The sequence below is a fragment of the Vicugna pacos genome, chromosome 3 (genome assembly GCF_048564905.1).
Source record: "Vicugna pacos chromosome 3, VicPac4, whole genome shotgun sequence".
NCBI lineage: Eukaryota > Metazoa > Chordata > Mammalia > Artiodactyla > Camelidae > Vicugna > Vicugna pacos.
Genome location: NC_132989.1, coordinates 5,250,328 through 5,258,361, shown reverse-complemented (window position 1 = coordinate 5,258,361; position 8,034 = coordinate 5,250,328). Strand labels below are relative to the sequence as shown.

The 8,034-nt window shown below is 36.0% G+C and overlaps 1 pseudogene; it reads right to left on the bottom strand.

Moving 5' to 3' along the window:
* Window positions 1-3,514: 3,514 nt before the first annotated feature.
* LOC140690420 (olfactory receptor 2T12-like) lies at window positions 3,515-7,532 on the bottom strand (annotated as a pseudogene).
* Window positions 7,533-8,034: the final 502 nt, after the last annotated feature.

Sequence of the window (8,034 nt, the reverse complement as noted above, 5' to 3'; positions counted from 1 at the left end):
GTGGTAATCATTTCACAATATTTAAATATATGAAACCATCCTGTATACCTTAAAAGCGCACAATGTCATGCGTGAATTATATCTCAGTAAATCTGGGTCAAATATTAAATAAAATTTATACAGGAATGCAAAATCTCAAAAATAGAAAAAGAAGAAGATAAAAAGAAATAAAATTACTGGATACTTATACAACTTAATATCAGAATTTATCAGATTACAGAAATTAACACAATGTGGTATTTGCACAAGAATAAAAAAGCAGACAAAGGGAAAACCAGCCGGCCCATTTATGGCCCCATACAGATGCCTGATTTATAACAAAGCTGCCACAGAAAGTTTTTATATTAGCAATTCGGGGTCAATTTGGAGTACTTTGACACAACACATTGAAAAATTAATTTGGTAAGAATTAAAGAACTAAAATGATAGGACATCTTTGTGAATTTGTATAGGCAACTATTTGTTAAACTAGACCAAAAGTAAAACCATGACATAAATAATTGATAAAGTCATCCTCATAAAAGTTAAAATTTTTCTGCTCACCAGTAGAAGGGAAAGCACAAGCTGCACACAGGAAGAGGTTTGCAGTACATATACCAGACAAAGATTGGTATCCAATATATATAAAGATTTCCTAACAAATCAGTAAGAAAAGAGAGCTAGCTCTCCCTTCCCAACCTAAAAAATAATGGCAAACACTTGCATATACTTGCTAACCAGTGTCTGATAAGCATATAAAAATGTAGTACAGATCACTGACCTTCTGAAAAAGAGAAATTAAAACTACAATGGGAAACTACTCATCATAAAGATTGAAATGAAAAGGACTGACAATACCACTTGTTGGTGAGGATGTGGAACAACTGGCATTCTCAGTTCTCAACTGAGCATCGCCAATAAGGCAAAAGTTGACATAAAAACTTTGGGAAATTTGAGCATTCTCTAGTACAGCTCAACATTCTTATAACTGATGAAACAATAATTCCACTGTGGCCGATGCACTAAACCGAAATGAAAGTTGAGTTTATTAAATGACAACTACGGAAGTGTTTGCAGCCATTTAATTTACAGTAGTCCCAAACTGGAAACAATTCAAATCCTCACAGAAGCAGAATTAGTAAATACATGTAGTATATTAATACAATGAAAAAAGTATCATATGGAATCAAAATACAATTTACACGAACCTTCATAGTATTGAGCAAATGAAGTATAGCATAATTAACAGTGATATTTTAGAATAGCCTTTCTGGAGGTATTGATTGGAAGGAAGCAAAAGGAAGACTTCAGGGTACTAGAAATATTCTAAATCTTGATATTCATCATAGTTACATAGGCATATACACATGTAATATTCATCAAACTGTACTCTTGAGATTTATCTTAACAGCATTAACTAAGAACTGTATCAACTAAAAAATATATGTAAAAAATTATAATTTGATGATGATATAGTCAAAGTAACTCCCCAGTTAAACTCTTCTTTCTATTCATGCCTTTGTGCATATTTCCTCTACATGATACTTTATTTCTAGACATCGTATATTATTTAAAGACATATAAAGATTTTACATAAACCTTAATTAAGGAACTAAGAATAAAACTCCCAAAAGTAATCAAGAGATGGACACATATAATTTTGAAAACTATTTCAAAATGATCCTCTTTATTGTCGATTTCATATTTAATTTCACTATGCTCACATTACTAGTCTGTAATGTCATTTTAAATGTGTTGCTCTTTTCCCAGATATCTGATAAATTTTTATTAATGTTCTACATTTGCCTGGAGATAACAATTCTGTGGCTATTTTTTGTTTGTGTTTCCTCCTATAAAAGTCTTGCAGAAATATTTCATCCTGAGCAATATTTATGGGCTTAATATATGACTCTCTAAGTGATGCGTTCTAGAATTTACCTTTCTGATGTTAAATAATTCTGTCACAAACAATTAACTTTCCTTGATTACATTTACTTTGATCAGTATCATCCATCTTAAGAGAAGAAAACATTTTGAGCGTAACTGACAGAATATCAGCAATTAGGCTTCTTTTATTTTATCCTAATACTGGGTGAAGAGAATAATAAGCAAACAAATTGCTAGTGTTGAACAGATGACTGTCTTCTGACATCAATTCATCCCAAGAGAGTAGCATTTCCTGAATAATTTCTCTGGACATGGGCCCAGGATCTACTTGCACTGGTTAAGGTACTATTATAAACACACATTCAAAATTGATATTTGCATCTCTACATAAAGCTGAAAATTACCTATATTGCTCTAAAATATTTGAGGTGAAATTGATACGCCAATTTAGCTCTCAGACGTTTGTACTGGAGAGTCATTCTCCCTGGAAGCTCTATCTGAAATTCTTTCTTTTTTTAATGTTATTTCTTAAGTGTGTTGCAACTGAAGTCAATTTGGACCCAATCACAAAATTCTCTAAGCCAGCTTCTGCAGTTTCTGATTACCATTTGGCTTTGATGACCAAGCTTTGTGTCATATCTGCCTGGTTTTGCATAGTCACCTAACAGACAGAGGAAGCAGTCCTGTTCCCCAGCCCTTAAGGAGTGCCCTGTATTTTGCATGAGAAATAGCTTAGTCATCTGCACATTTGCCGATGTAAAGTGTTCCACAAAACTTTTAAGGGACAGATGGTTGAATCTTACTCAGCTTTGATAACTCATTATGGTCAGGTGTTCTGTTAAGACTAAGCATGTTTCTACATCTGAGTTCATATCCATGGACCTACATCCATCATAAGTTAACATAACCTTTAAACATCACAGACACAGTTTCAAGAAAGATACTGGTTGTGGTGTACTTTAAAATGGATTAGCCATTGAAATTGCAATTAGATCCTGGGTATTACTTAAATGAAAAGTTGTATGCACTGAAAAGATTGCCTTCAAATACCAAGCAAAAGTCTGTGGAGGAGTCTTTTAAAAAAGCAACAATATAACATATGTTTAAGTTGTGCAAGTTCCCCTTTGCCAAGAGCCTGCATTTTAAATTATAGTTAAAGAGCAGTGTCATCATTTGTTTTTGGTGGAATCCCTATATTTAGTTCTTAGAAATGCATGGAGCAAGGGACATAGGAACACAGTGTTCAGAATAAATTACCAGACACAAATAAAATATACCAGTTTAGGGGACAAGCTCTGGAGTCACATTTTAACATTTATACACTGTGTGATATCGGAAATAATATTTAACATTCTATTTTTCCATTTCCTTATTTAGAAAGTACAAGTCAAAATACTTACATGGTTGTTTGAAGGTACAAAATAATTTATAAAAATTGCTTAGTGTGAAGCATAGCAAATAGCGTAAATGCTCCAGAAACAGTCTCTCTCAGTATGATAGACTCAACTATTAACTTCCTATTACACCAATCAACGAACTTAACTTTCTCTTCATGTATTGCTAAGTAAGTGATAATCATAATGTTTAGAATGTTAATGGCTTCTGCAACTTAAACTCAATTGACACTAGATAACCTAGAGTCATGGGACTAAGTCTGCTGGCATCTGAAGTTTGTACACTTTCCCAGCCACTTTTTCAAGGCTTCCTTGACCTCACTGTTTCTCAGACTGTAGATGAGGGGGTTCAGCACAGGGGTGAAGATCGTATAGAATGTTGACACCACCTTATTGTGGTTCGCTGACCTGTAGGATTTGGGTCTCATGTAGATAAAAATGGCAGCTCCATAAAAGAGTCCCACCACGGACAGATGTGAGGAGCAGGTGGCACAAGCCTTCTTGCGGGCTTCGTTAGAACGCATCTGGAGAACGGCAGCGAGGATGAGGCCATAGGAAGTCAGGATGAGGGAAAGGGGGACCAGGAGCATCAGCACACAGCACATGTACATGACGTCCTCAAAGACAGACGTGTCAGCACAAGCCAAACGCACCAGCATGGGGGCCTCGCAGAAGAAATGGTCGATCTCACGAGCACTGCAAAATGGGAAGCTCAGGACGGCAGCAGCCTGCATGAGCCCATCAGCCACCCCCAGGAACCAAGACGCCAGAGTCATCTGCAAACATAATCGCCGGCTCAAGAGTACAGTGTATCTCAGTGGGTGGCAAACAGCCACATAGCGGTCATAGGACATGGCTGCTAAGAGGAAACCCTCGCCACCATCCAGTGTGAGCGAGACAAAGATCTGCAACCCACAGCCAGTAGAGGAGATGACTTTGTTGCAGGTCAGGTAGTCAGCAGCCATTTTGGGCACACCAGCATCAGGTCCATGAGGGAGAGTTGGCTCAGGAGGAAGTACATGGGCCTGTGGAGCCGGGAGTCCAGGTGAATCAGGAGAAGCATGAGGGCGTTGCCCATCAAGGAAGCAATGGCCATGGTAAGCACCGCCATGAACAGAAAGAGGTGGGATCTGGTGTGCTTAAAGATTCCTAGGAGAATGAAGTATGAAGTTGTGTTTCTCCTCTCCAAGATTTCTCCTGATGTAAGACTGCAAATGGAAAAATAGAGACAGAAGGGGCTATTAGCATCCAACAATCTTAGTTTGACTTCATAACTTCGATGCGTACTAAGTATGAGAACTTCGCAATGTTTTAAGTAAGGTCAAGCTGTACCACACCTTTACACATCAGTATGTTGATTGATTGAGATAACAGATCAAAGTGGATCAAAAGCAGAAAAAAACTATCAAGAACTAAATAGTTGTAAATCGTTATTTTGACTATTATTTATTTTTATTATTTTTATTATTATTATGCTCTTACTATGGGTACTGAAAGCAAATTAATCAGTTGAAGAAAATAAGACTCATATAGCAGTTTGTCATTTATATTTGTTTGAATCACAGATGATTTTTTTCCCGTTTTCAAAATTGTAACATTTAGTTCCTTTTTTTTTTAAATTATAAGAAATTGGAGTCGTCCTACCGTGGGGCTACAAGGACCACGGAATGGAACAGATGAGCATGAGTGAAACAAAGTTTCTGCATTGAAGGATATGTATCTTCAATAATTGATGCAAATGGCTTTTTTTCTCTCAGTATTTTTATTTATGATTTTTAAAATGGAGATATTCCTTAGTTCATTACTCCCTACTATGAAACATTTAGTGTCTTCCCGCAACACTCAGAATGAACTAGAAACATTTCCCCAGCTTACTAAGGCTTGGGGACGTGCCACGGGCTTCATTTCACCCCAATGTACACTGTCACTGAGACTTCAAATGACCAGGCAAGTGTGAAAGCGAAGCACAAGAGGATCTGTGATGTCAGTAAATGCTTGGAGAGACGAGCCAGAAGTATAATGAGGAGTAAAGTGACCAAAAGGATAAAGAAGCAATTTTAAAACCATTTCATTACTGTGAAGCATCATTGCTATCACAAAGCACAAATATATTTGGAAAGAAAAAAAAACACTTTATTTTAAAAACATCTAAGTTCAGATGGGTGGCTTGTCTTTTGGAGAGACATTTTCATATTCAACAAAACCAAACCATTTTCTTAGGAAACACAATGGAAATCACTGAGCTCACAGAAATGAGTGCAGCTTATGAGGAAGAGTTTGTGGATTGAAAGCTGCTATACACAAAATAGAAGTAAGTTTTTTAGTGTTCATCAATTTCAAACTCCATACTAAGAACAAAACTTGTAAACTTATAAAGAACAGAAGAGCATATAGCAGCAAGGGGCCAATTCTCCTCTTTTATTAACAGAAAAATGCACAAATGTGTCACTTTTATAAATATACATGTTTATAGATAGTGGACAGTCCAAAAGCTTTACCCAAAGCTTTAGAGACACAATGGTTTCTGAGCCTGCTGTCTAGAATTTGTCTGGTTATGGATTGTTGCAGAAAGAGATAGTGATGATGCCTTTAAGTCTAAACAGTTTGATCTTGTGAATACCTTAATGCTATAAAAATTAGGTGGCAGACAGGGCTCACCTCTTGCAGAACAACCTCACACATCAGCAGTCTCTTTAAACCGCCTGCTAACAGTCTATCACTCACATTTAAACTGATAAAAAAAAAACACACCAGCATCTTTCAAAGACTTGCTTTAGCACTGGAAACCATAAAAAAACAGGCAGTCTATTTTACCCTGTCAACGCATTGCTAAGCCTTGTTCTCCCAAATACTTTTTACCTAGTATGTGCAGCCCCTTGTTTTACAAACTATTTAAGAGACCTTATTACTGCCCCCACCCCCTGACTTCTGACCCGCAGGCTCCTACTTCCTCCAGTATAACTTTAAACAACCTTCAGACTCATCTTACTGATGAAGGGATGTGTGGATGAAGAACATGAGACTTGGAATACAGAAGTCCTGTTTTAAGGATCATTCTGTCATTTTCTATGTATGTGATGAATCAGTTATGTAACTTGGTTTTATTTTGTTTAAGTTTACCAGCCTGTTAAAAATTATATACCTCCTGAAGAGATTTCTCAAACAAATAAAAGATGTTTTGTGCACGGAAGAGTTTTGAGATGATTTTCCACATCATTTTGCACATTCAAACAAGATTTTTTTCATTTTAATATATCTATCCAGATCATTTGTTGCCATTGAGTTTTTTTTTCTTTTTTCACATAAACAGGAGCTAGGAAGTCATAGCAGAAAATGTCAATTTGATTATTTGACTGAATGCTCTGGCGACATGAAGGTGAAATTCTAAGGCAAATAGAGAAATGATAGAGAAACACACACATCACATGCACGCACATGTGTGTGTTTAAATGAAATAAGAATAAAATTTGGAACTATGAACGTTTAAAATGAAAATGTAGTAAATAAATAAATAAATAAATCTATAATATCCTCATTTGCTGTAAAAAATTGTGACGTATATGTTGTAATAAATTCGACATCTCAGAATAACAGATTAATTAAAAGGTCAGTTTAAATATATTACATAATTCTTTTGTCGGATATATAGACAAGCAGTTTGATCTTTTTAAACTAAATATCATATAAAACATTTTAAATAAAGGGGTTTTTTGGCATTATGGATTTGTAAACTCATTTACTTGCTAAGTGAAATGTTTAGCTCTTAACTGAACAGCTACGTTAACTCGGCAAATTATGAGACTGTGGACATATGCTTATAAGTAGCTTTTTTTAGGTCAATTGCGGACCAAATTAATTCTAGCCTATTAAAGAGAGTAACTAAAAGTGAGTGAAACATTTTTAAAGCTATATATATATATATATATATATTCCACACCTGGGAGAAATTTTTCCCCTCCAGAAATAAGTGATGGATAACTTTCTAGATGTATATCCTTCCGCAAGAGAAAAGGAGGCTCTGTTTCATTATCTTTAGACTAACAGTATATCTTGCCTGCAATTCTTTTTTACTTATTCTGTGCTCTTTGTTTGGGAAAGATTTCAGAAACTCTGTGTCTATTAACCTCAAAAGTGTGCCCTTTCTGATGCTGTTACAGAAATTGATCATAGTCTCCCCCACATCCGCACTTACTTGTAAACACAAGTAGAGATCATTGTCGTGAAATTTCGGGAGCTTCCTTTCAGGCCCTCCTTTTCTCTTCCTTCTGCCATCCTGCCCTGCACAAGGAAGGTGACATATGGCCACAAGATATTAACATGGCATGCTTCATTCCTTGAAACAGCGCTACTGGTCAGTGAAAAAAAATTCCACTAATACGAACTCGGTAATTTGAGTGAGTTGACTGCTTATTCAAAAGGATTTTTTAGCTCACTGGTCCTGCCTGGACACAGCCCACGTCTTACATTTTCAGAATAGATGTGGAAAATAGAGAGCCTTGTATTTTTTGTCATCTCTGGGTGAAATTTTATAGAGGTTTACTCTGAAACTCAAAATTCACATGAAAAATAACAATCATGTAACAAATGTAAATAATTTGAAATGGCTTCCTAAAAAAAAATGGATAAATGATTTTTAAACAAGTTAGACTCACCTCCATAGTAGAGTCATAAGTCATGAGGCGTATAAATGCTACTGGATCTTTCTGATAGGTTGACTGTGAATGTTTGCTTACATCAGTGTTGGGGATCCTGCTCTCTGCCCCTGGCCTCCTGC